Consider the following 12,304-nt stretch of genomic DNA (forward strand, 5'->3'; position numbering starts at 1 on the left):
TTGGTAGAGTGACCGGAGCGATCACAGAGTTGACAGTGAAGAAAATAGTCAGTATTTTGAGGCTGTTGATTTTGACGAGAGCGCCATTGTTGGGTATTTGAGGAGTCTCGAGCTGTCTAGGAATGCCATGGTTGGCTACCTTGTGAGGTATTACTTCCTTGCTTTTGATTGTTGTTGTTTCTTGAAGGTGCTTGGTTGTTTCGTTGAGCAATTGCAGCATTGATTGGTGGTGTCCGTTATGCTTCTTCATGCTTAAGAAAGATCTCATGATCAAGAAGTTTCTCATAGAGTTCTTCATAGGTGATCATTATTTCACGTGACCGGATGGTCGCAGAAATAGCGTTATATTCAGGACCAAGGCCTTGGAGGATTCACACGGTAAGTTGCACATCTGTGATTGACACTCCACCGATTGAAAGTTCATCGGTAATAGAACGTATGTAACGTAGATAGTCAGTGACAGACCGAGAATCTTTAGTGATATGGGCTAATTGATCTTGGAGACTGATAATTCTAGTATGAGATTTGTTTGCGAAGGACTTGTGCAGGGATTCCCATGCTTTGTTGGCCGTTTTGGCTGTTGCAATAGTAGATGCAAGTGTAGGTTCTACCGATACCAATATGGCATTTTGAACTAGATAATCTTGGTGGAACCAGTTAGTATAAGCTGGATTAGGAGTGCATTCATTATTTTCTATAAGTGTGGTCGGAGGAGTAGCGATTGTGCCATCAAGGTGACAAAAAAGGTTGTGTCCATGCATGAGCATCAACACCTGTGCCTTCCAGGTTATGAAGTTGTGGCTGCCTGTAAGTTTGATAGGTAGTTGAGATGCAGGATTAAATTGCACGATGGTAGTGCTGCTGGCAGTGTTATCTGCATTAACAACAGTGGCTTTGGTGGCCATATTTTTGCGTGAGGCAGTAGGTAGGGTTGGAAAAAAAATTGGGATCGTACTCGTGTGAGCTTTAGAGCCCTGATACCATAAAGGAACTACTGCTGAATAGAGAATGAGAAGATCGATCATTTATTCATCAGTTAATGGAGAATATATAGGCTCTAATACGACACTAAGTCCTAAAGTAATACAACTCCTAATTACACTCCTAAAGTGATATAATAACTGATAACAGCTGTACAAACAGATAACTAATGATATAATTACAAATTATTCTCATATATCTCTTTTAAGAAGACACAACTTTGATTGGACAAAATTGAGAAGAAAACCTAGAATCTAAACCAATTTTATGTTACAAAGGTCCAATATTTTTTTATTGCATGAAGGTCCAAACTAACTAATTGTTTGTTACTTTTTACAAGTAGTATATAAATTTATGGTAACAAGAATCAAAGATTTGAAAAGAGTCACAATCATATCATGTAAATCATCATAATAATAATGGTAACTATAATTAAGACACTGCATGCTTGGGTGACTAACCTCCCCATAATGCCTCAAACTATGACACCTACCACAAATAATCGACTTTTCACCTTTCTGAACTTGGTTTTCAACATTTTCTTGATTTTCATGCTCATTGAGCAAACTCCTTTTAAGAGAAAATGATATTTTTGTTGGGTTCAAAGTATATGAAAAGTGTGAATGAAAAATGGAGGAAACCAAGTGAAAGGAAAAATAGAGAAGAAAACACTAAAATGGAAAGTGTACTCTAAAATGGAAAGTATACTATTTCTCCCACATTGGTGGGAGAATGTGACTTTCAAGTGTTTATATTAAGAAACACTTATTCCATTTGATAAGTGAGGCAAGAAATAAAAGATGCCTCACGCCGTCGTCGGCACTTGCTCGGCTCAGCTTCGGATTTGGATTTGGAAAATGATCGATCGATTAGATCTATCTTTTTGGACAAAATTTATTTGACAGAAATTTAATCCAAAGGGAAAAATATAAACGGAGTAAATTTTTTTTGTGTTTTGATCCTCCAGTTATATGCATGCATACAGTGTTTTGAGCTGATGCTTCAAAAGGATGCACTGTTTGCTTCAGAAGGATGCAATCCTTCAACAAAATGACACATTACTTTATGAAATAGTCTGCCTGTTCGAAAAAGATGCAAACTTTGAACGAACAGAGATGATCTTTCAGGAAATGTCACACCTTTAAGTGAACCATTGCCACTTTTCAGAAGATGCATATGAAGACTATGAAAACCTGCTTTCATCCATAGGTTTAGACACCTATTTTTCTGAAATACAAACTCTCTTCTTGTCTTCAAAACATTTTGTGTGATCAGTCAAACTATTGAGTGAGTTCGTTGAATCCAACAATTTGAAGTACCGCTATTGTTTGGATTGAAGACCATTTTATCCTGGGAGGAAGATTCCATAACCTCGGGTATAGTGAGGGGAATTATTCCTTAAGGACACTATGTGAAGTCGGGGGACTTTGCCTTACAAATTCTATTTCATCTATTTTCTGAAAATAAACACACTTCTTAGATAGATTATTCTTAATCTAGTGTTGAAGGTGTTAAGTAACTTCAAAAGTGTTCTTGTCTTTGACTTGAACAAGAGTTGAAGTTTGTGTTGCATGCATACAGATTCTTGTACCCGAATATACTATTTATAACAATCTTAAGGAATAACGTTGCAGAATCTGTATTGCTTGTTTTTGGAGATTAAAACTTTAAGCTTTTTACTTCGTTTGAACTTAACTAGTGATTTGAAGACATAAAATCTTCATCACAAGTTAAAGATCACTCGATTGACGATTGGAATTCATAAAAACTTATTCATTAACTAGAAACAAGAAGAAGAATTTAAAGTTGCTTAGATTTATAAGTAGAATTCTAAAAATACTAGATTTTATTATCTTGTGGTGACAGGAAAAATGACTAACAAAAGACAAATGCAAGATGCGGCTACGATTGTGGGGGCAACTAGTATTTCCTCAACAAGTCGAGCAAATTCTCCACAACCTATGGCACCAGTGGAGAAGCCCAGAAAATTTACGAGCATTGACTTTAAGAGATGGCAGCAGAAGATGTTTTTCTACCTCACAACACTATGTATTCAAAGGTTCACTAGTGAGGATGCTCCTGAGGTGCCCGAGGGAACCTCGGACAAAGAGCGTTTCATAATTGTTGAGGCTTGGAAGTACTTAGCCTTCCTTTGTAGGAATTATATCTTGAGTGGTCTCCAAGACAACCTCTATAATATTTACAGTGGAACTAAGACATCGAAGGAATTGTGGGGGGCACTAGAATAAAAATACAAGACAGAGGATGCGGGAATTAAGAAATATTTTGTTGCAAGGTTCCTGGAATTTAAAATAATAGATAGGAAATCGGTTTTCTCAAGTGCAGGAATTGCAAGTAATCATCCATGATCTCCTAGCGGAAGGTATATTTTTGAAAAATACCTTGGTTGAACAAATTAAAAATGTTCTTAGTACTCACATAAACTGTTTTGTAGGTTTGATTGTGAATGATACATTTCAAGTAGCAGGGATCATTGAGAAGCTACCACCTATGTGGAAAGACTTCAAAAACTACTTGAAGTACAAACACAAGGAAATAATTGTCGAAGATCTTATTGTCCAACTACATATTGAAGAGGATAATAAGGCTGCCGAGAGAAGGTCAAAAGGAAATTCTACAATTAATGGAGCACATATTGTAGAAGATGACCAAAACAATTCTAAGAAAAGTAAGAAAGTTGAACAAGGAAGCAACAACCCAAGAAGAAATTCAAGGAAAAGTGCTTCAACTATGGCAAGATTGGCCATAAGTCCACAGATTTTCATGCCCCTAAGAAAGGCAAGAAAAAGGACCAAACAAATATGATTGAGTCCAACAAAGTATGTGATGATCTGTGTGCTATGTTTTCATAATGCAACTTGGTGGGGAATCCTCGCGAGTGGTGGATGGATTCTGGTGCCACCTGCCATGTTTGTGCCAACAAAGAGTTATTTTCGTCATTCGCTCCGACTGAAGTAGAAGAAATGATCTACATGGTTAACTCCGCTACGGCTAGGGTAGAAGGAACAGGAAAAGTGGGCTTGAAAATGACTTCAGGAAAGGTCATGACACTTAACAATGTCTTGTACGTTTCGGAGTTACGTAGGAACTTGATTTCTATTTCACTTCTAGACAAGAACGAATTTAAATGTGTAACCGTTTCTAGAAAAAATTTAATTAGCAAAGGAGAAGTGTATGTAGGAAAAGGCTATCTCACCGAGGGCCTTTATAAGATGAATGTAATGAATGTTGAAATCAATAAAAGTTCAAATTCTTCTTACTTGCTTGAGTCTTATAATTTGTGGCATGACCGTTTAGGCCATGTTAATTACAAAATATTACAAAAAATAATTAATTTAGAGGTTTTTCCAAACTTTGAGTGCAATAAATCAAAGTGTCAAACGTGTGTGGAATCAAAGTATGCAAAGCATCCTTATAAGTCCATCGAAAGGAATTTCAATCTCTTAGACTTAATACACATTGACATTTATGATACGAAGTCAACACCATCACGTGGTGAAAAAAAGTATTTCATAACTTTTATTAACGATTGCACTAGATATTATTATGTCTACTTGCAAAATAGTAAGGATGAAGTAATAGATGCGTTTAGGCAATACAAAATTGAAGTAGAAAATCAGTTAGAGAAAAAGATAAAAATGATAAGAAGTGATAGGGGCGGAGAATATGAATCTCCCTTCCCCAAAATATGAGTAGAGAATGGAGTCAGCTATCAAACTACGACCCCGTATTCACCTCAATCTAATAGAATTACGGAAAGGAAAAAAAATGAAAGTTGAAGGAAATAATGAATGCCTTTCTTATAAGTTTCGATTTATCGCAAAACTTGTGGGGGGAGTCTATCCTTACAGCCAATCATATACTCAATAGAGTTCCCCGTGGTAAGACACAATCAATTCCTTATGAAGATTGGAAAGGAAGGAAACCCAACTTGAAATATTTCAAAGTGTGGGGGTGTCTAGCAAAGATCCAAGTTCCTATACCTAAAGGGTTAAGATATGACGTAAGACTGTGGACTGCGTGTTCATAGGATATGCTAAAAGCAATAAGGCATGTCAATTTTCGGTTCATAAATCCGAACATCCGAATATAAATATGGTAATTGAATCAGATAATGCTGAATTCTTTGAAAACATTTACCCGTATAAAATTAGACATGAATAGTCTAGTGTAGGATCTAAATGACCTCGAGATGAACCAAGTGAGAATGTACATAATAAAGAGAATCCAAGATGTAGTACACGTCAAAGAACGTCTACTTCATTTGGATCAGATTTTGTAATATTTCTCTTAGAAAATGAGCCTCAAACATTTAAAGAAGTGATGTCGTCGTCAGACTCATCCTTTTGGAAAGAAGCAGTCATCAGTAAGATTGATTCAATATTGCAACCATACGTGAGAATTGGTTGATCTTCCTCCAGGAAATAAATCTTTAGGTTCTAAATGGATCTTCAAAAGGAAAACGAAGGCGGATAATACTATTGACAAATACAAGGCAAGACTCGTAGTAAAAGGCTTCAAACAAAAAGAAGGCCTCGATTACTTTGATATATACTCGCCAGTAACAAGGATAACATTGATTCAAACCTTGGTGGTGGTATATGATCTTGAAATCCATCAAATGGATGTGAAAACCATATTCCTAAATAGAGAATTGGAGGAAGTAATTTACATGGAACAACCTGAGGGCTTTGTGGTTCCAGGAAAGAAGAATAAGGTGTGTAAACTTATTAAGTCATTGTATGGACTAAAGCAAGAACCTAAACAATGGCATACAAAGTTTGACCAAACCATGTTGGCAAACGGGTTTAAGATAAATGAATATGATAAATGTGTTTATATTAAAGACACTCCAAATCACCAAGTCATTGTTTGTTTATATGTGGATGATGTGTTGATCATCAGTAGAGACATGTCTGACATAAATGCAATGAAACAAATGCTTGAGAGTAAGTTCAATATGAAAGACCTTGGAGTTGCAGATTTGATCTTAGGAATAAGAATCCTTAGAAATCCACAAGGGTTGGCATTATCACAGTCTTATTATATCGAAAATGTACTTGAAAAATTCAAGTATATGAAATTCGATATTGCCAAGACTCCATTAGATGTGAGCTTTGTACTTCAAAAGAATGAAGGTGAAAGTGACTCATAATTAGAGTACACAAGAGTATTGATATGTTTAATGTATATAATGAACTGTACATGACCAGACATAGCATGTGCTGTTAGTAAATTGAGTCGTTACACGAGTAATCCCAACAAAACTCATTGGATGGCAATGAAAAAATTTTTGGGGTGTCTTAAATACAATCAAGACTATGCCTTGAATTATAATAAACATCCCGCGGTACTCAAATGATATAGTGATGCAAATTGGATCACCAGATCGAACGAAGTAAAATCCACAAGTGGATATGTATTTACTATTTGTGGAGGAGCAGTCTCTTGGAAATCATCCAAACAGACTAGTATTGCTTGCTCTACTATGGAATCTGAATTTATCGCATTGGATAAAGTGTGAAGAATCAAAATGGCTCCGGAATTTCTTGGAAGATATTCCTTACTGGCCCTAACCAATGGCACCAGTATGTATACACTGTGATAGCCAAACGGCAATAGGTAGGGCAGGAAACATGATGTACAATGGTAAATCTCGTCATATACGACGGAGACATAATACCCTTAGGAAACTTCTCTCTAGTAAAATTATCACCGTTGACTATGTAAAGTCAAAGGATAATGTGTCGGATCCACTTAAAAAAGGCCTATCTAGAGAAAGAGTGGAAAGGACATCCAAGGGAATGGATTTAAGGCCTAAGACAAGTCAGCATGGCGGTAACTCTACCTAGCAAACCGGAGATCCCAAGATCTAGGTTTAAGGAGATCAAACAAAGTTGTGTCTGACATGTTCAGCATTGTCAATTACCCAACCCATTCTCATGATGTAGACAATGTTTAGTAAACAAGGATAAGACTTAAGGTGAAAAGTCTTTTAATGATTATCTGAATTTGGATGATTTGACCAAATAGTTTAATTTATAGGATTGAAAGTTTAAAAATCACCTATGTGAGGGCGAAGTGGAATCCACTTCAAGGAGAATATTAGTAAAGGCCTATTCTCTAAGATCTCATGAAATCGGAACGTGTTCATGGCTGAAAAGAACAAAACCGTGAGAACCATAAATGGTAAAAGGCTGGTTATATGACATATGTTGTTTAGGTGTACATTAAAGCTCGACGGTTTAAAGATATCAAATCTACCAACTGACCGAGTACATCCGATGCATGTTCATTGCGGAAAGTTCAAAGGGAAACCCACTTATCCAGATGCAATCAGTCTTTGCTTGATGATCACATACTTGTCCGTAAAAATTTTACAAAAAAATAACCATTTTCCATTCATGTGGGGGATTGTTGGGTTCAAAGTATATGAAAAGTGTGAATGAAAAATAGAGGAAACCAAATGGAAGGAAAAATAGAGAAGAAAACACTAAATGGAAAGTGTACTCTAAAATGGAAAGTATACTATTTCTCCCACATTGGTGGGAGAATGTGACTTTCAAGTGTTTATATTAAGAAACACGTATTCCACTTGATGAGTGAGGAAAGAAATAACAGATGCCTCACGCCGTCATCATCGCTCTCTTGGATTCGACTTCGGCTTTGACTTCGGCCAAATTCGGATTCTGATTCGGATTCGAATTCAGAAAATAATCAATCGATGAGATCTATCTTTTTAAACAAAATTTATTTGATAGAAATTTAATCTGAAGGGAAAAATATAAGTACAGTCTGTGTTTTGATCCTCTAGTTATATGCATGTATGCAGTGCTTCAAACTGATGCTTGAAAAGGATGCACTGTTTTGAACTGATGCTTCAGAAGGATGCACTATTTCGAACTGATACTTTAGAAGGATGCAATCCTTCAACGAAATAACACACTGATTTATGAAATTGTCTGCCTGTTAAAGAAAGATGCAAACTTTGGACGAACAGACATGATCTTTCAGGAAAGGTCACACCTTTAAGTGAACCATTGCCACTTTTCAGAAGAGGCATATGAAGGCTATGTAAACTTGCTTTCATCCACAGGTTTAGACACCGATTTTTCTAAAATACAAACTCTCTTCTTGTCTTCAAAACATTTCGTGTGATCAATCAAACAGTTGAGTGAGTTCGTTGATTTCAACAATTTGAGGTACCACTATTATTAGGATTGAAGGTCATTTTATCTTGGGAGGAAGATTCCATAACCTCGGGTACAGTGAGGGGAATTATTCCTTAAGGACACTCCATGAAGTCTGGGGACTTGGCCTTACAAATTCTATTTCATCTATTTTGTAAAAATAAACACACTTCTTAGATAGATTATTCTTAATCTAGTGTTGAAGGTGTTAAGTAACTTCAAAAGTGTTCTTGTCTTAGACTTGAACTAGATTTGAAGTTTGTGTTGCATGTATATAGATTTTTGTACCTGAATACACTATTTATAACAATTTCTAGCTCATCAAAAATTGGATTCTTATTAATGGGCGTTCCATAATTTGGGGTTTTAACAAAGGGCCTGATGAAATATCATGGTCATTTTATGTCAAAATATCTTGATTTTAAAACCACATAAAAAACAGCTTCCTCAAAATTCCCATTTCTAGGGTCCTTTACCTTCCTCAAAAATGACATCTAGCAGAAACAACTGCTTTTCAACATTTTCTTAATTTTCATGCTCATTGAGCAAACCCCTTTCGAAAGAAAATAATATTTCTGGCTCATCAACAATTGGACTTTTGAATGTGAACAAAAAAGTAGGAGTGGGGTTTAGCTGGATGTAAGGTATAAACATTTTCAAGAAATGAAGAAAACCCATCTAATGATTGAAGGTACACCCATCATGCATGTCAATCTTGTGATCATCATTTAGATGTGTAACAAGGTACTGAATATCACCAGTAACAACGTCACATTCAGATCCTGCATATGGGCAATTGTATGGTCAAAATCTACAATTCTACTCATCCCACAAACTTTTATGATGAGTGAAATTATTTTGACAGCCATAAATTTCCAAGCTCATGGCGGAAAACTGGAGATACATGTACTTTTTGATTTGCAATTCATGCATAACATGTGTCCATTTGGACACTTACAAGAAAAATATTAGCAAACTCAGTAAAATCCCCATAAATGCTTCTAATGACTAGAAGAATAAGGTCACAAACTTAACAAAAAAGAGCGAAAAATGAAAAACATAGGTTCAGTCGGCCTAGCGCGATTGTGGTGCGTCGCGCTGAAGTTCTAGGTCCCAACCAGTGGGACAACGAGATGTATCCACATCGCGGTGACCCTAAAAATCCCATTCATTAATTTTCAGTGAGCCACCACAATAGTGGCGCGTCACAGTGGCCCATAAAATCGGGCTCTCAGTTATATTTTATTTCATTTTATTTAGGGTATATTGGGTATTTTTCACCCCCTTATCAGCTTAAACACGGAATTTTTCTCCCAAGTAACCACATTATTCATATTTTCTTCAAAAATTCCTAAGAACACTCTCTAGAGTTTCAAACTAAAAACTCAAATAACTCAAGATTCAACTGTGGGTTTTCGAAATTAATTGAAGATTTGAAATCCCTAAAATCGTAGGCTTCAAGAATCATCCATCAAATTTCTAAATTGAGGTATGTGGGGTTTATCCCAAAAACTACATGGGCTTGTCAACACTAGAACATGATTTAAAGATTATCAAACATGAATTTTAAAGGGGTTTTGAATGCTTTGAATTTCGCATTATGGGTGCTTGGATAATATTATTGTTTTGGTCTTTAGGACTTTCCCCCTTAAATTGATTTAAAATTATATGAATATGTATGATGTTGAAGATTTGATTGAGAGCATTATTATTGAAAGCCCTTTCTTTGATGATTTAGAGTTGATGAAGTTGTTGGGAATGATTTGAGATGCTTGTTTAATGTTTTCAAGGAGATCTTTTCAATATGTAAGTATTTAACATGATTTTAATGATGATGAGAGGGATTTTATTGATATGATTTCGTCCTTATCTTAAAAATAAAGAATTGCATATGATTGATATTTTTTACACGACCACCTTGTGTATTTGAAATGGTGAAAAAGAGAGTTTCTTGCATATGTTTACATAAGCTTTAAGAAAGAGTTTCTTGAAATGATTTATTGATAAGGTGGTCCCAAATTTACGTTTGGAAACAAAGATTATTATATGCTAATAATGGCTCAGAGATGTGACTTACAAGTCAATGGTATGACGATACCATATAAATGTATGCCATAACAGAGTTAGAGTTTTCAGAGTATGTTTTCAGAGAATGCATGTTTTAAAGAGTTAAAACTGGGCTTGAAGAGGGTTAGGTGGTTACCTGAAGAAGGTTTGAGTTCAAGTAACTCTTAACCTAAAATTGTGATTTGCCGATCCGGGTATATTATTTTACGCCGGCGATGACCGTATGGTGTAGCAGAGTCAGAGACTCCAACCCTTGCGGCACACTTGGGTTGGAGGTTTCCCCACCAAGTCAATGGCGGATTCCATATAGCCCGTGAAGTTTCAGAGTTGTAGGGAATACCACCTAGCGTAGAAGTAAAACAAAGAATGTCTTAGCGTTCAGATGATTTTATTTCAGAGTCTTTCAGAAATGCCCATGAGATTTCTTACTATATGATATGTTTATGAACTATTTTAAATTGCTCTCATATATGTTGAATATAAATTATTATTTTGGATTTGCTCTGCATACCAGTACAATTGTATTGAACCCTACCTCCCAGATTCAGAGGCTCAGCCTAGGGGTCCGGCTAATCAGTAGAGTATCCAGAGAGAAGTGATTCGTGCAGAGGTGAGCCTTTTTTGTTTCAGAAGTCCTGTTATTTCAGATTATGTTATTCCTTTGTTTTGGTCTACTGGGGGCCTTGTCCCAGTTTTTAGAATAGTTGTGAGATGTAGTAGAGATTTTGTAGGCTGAGTCAGATCTTATCAGATGTTTTGATTTGTAGCTTTCATTCTTATGTCTTGAATCTCAGAGGTAATGACCATGTTTCCGTATCAGATTGTATTTCCGCATCTTCTCTTATTATATGAATGTTGTGCATGACTACCAGATAGAGTAGGACGTCCGGGCCTTTAGGGCTCGGGATGTCCATCACGGCCAGGCCCTAGTTCGGGTCATGAAAACTTTAATTTCATCTAGGTGGTACAACCTACAATCCCACGGGCTATATGGAATTCGTCCTTGACTCGGAGGTCAAGCCCCCAACCCAAGTTTGTCGTAAGGGCTAGAGTTTCTGATTCTGATACGCCAAAAAGGCAAAAGGCCAACGTATAATCCCTATCTTGGGACATAATAAAACCCGTATTGGCAAAACATGATTTCAGACAATGAGTTATCTAAACTCGTTCCTTCTTCAGGTAACCACCTAACTCTCTTAGAGCCCATTTTAACCTTATAAAACATTTATCTTACTGAAATCATGATCTGAAGTCAGAAAAGTCTGTAGTCTGTTCTATTTCGAGTCTGTCATGGCATTCATCTGTTTTGGTATCGTCATACCAAGACTTGAAAGTCATATATAAGTCATATCATATCATACCTCAGTGCTTTCAATCAAAACAAGTTATTTGACCACCAAAAATATTTAAACACCGTAAGAGAGTTCTTATTTCAAAACATATGAAACTCATTACTTTGACAAAGTCTAGTCATCTCTTTCGTCAATCTCATACAAGTTCTTTATTAGGAAGCATGAGCATTTATAAAACAAGGTAAAACCTCTCTCAATTCATTCAAAAGAAAATAACAATCAATACACATTGGTAAAATATTTAAACTCAACTTTTAACCAATCCATGTAAACAATCCATGGCATTGTGAAAAACACAGGGTTTCATAAAAAGAGAGGGAATTACATAAATCTTTCTTACATATAACTTTTTGTGCTCATAACATCCATACACATGAACATAATTCATGTTTAGGAAAGCCACATGGTTTTAAAAAGATTTCATCATAAATTGGGGTTCCCAATGCATGCTTTTAAATCAGAATGGACGACATTGCTGGGGATCTAAACTCTTGGACTTGTATCGCCTCGACAATGAGGCATGACCCATAAAATTAGAGCAAGGAAGGAATTTTGGACAACTTCCATATGGACAATACAATGACACGATCTAGAGTATGAAAGAATGGGAAACATCTCCTAAATGCCTTGTAACTTCCTCCTTATAGGTGTGGCGCGCTACACACCCATTGTCTCGAACCAAACTGAGGCTCT

General features: G+C 36.1%; 1 pseudogene; it reads right to left on the bottom strand.

The window, feature by feature from the left end:
• The window catches only part of LOC107847765, a 23,370-nt pseudogene extending 14,033 nt beyond the window's left edge, over positions 1-9,337 (bottom strand).
• Positions 9,338-12,304: the final 2,967 nt, after the last annotated feature.

This window comes from Capsicum annuum, chromosome 1 (genome assembly GCF_002878395.1).
Source record: "Capsicum annuum cultivar UCD-10X-F1 chromosome 1, UCD10Xv1.1, whole genome shotgun sequence".
NCBI classification, from domain to species: domain Eukaryota; kingdom Viridiplantae; phylum Streptophyta; class Magnoliopsida; order Solanales; family Solanaceae; genus Capsicum; species Capsicum annuum.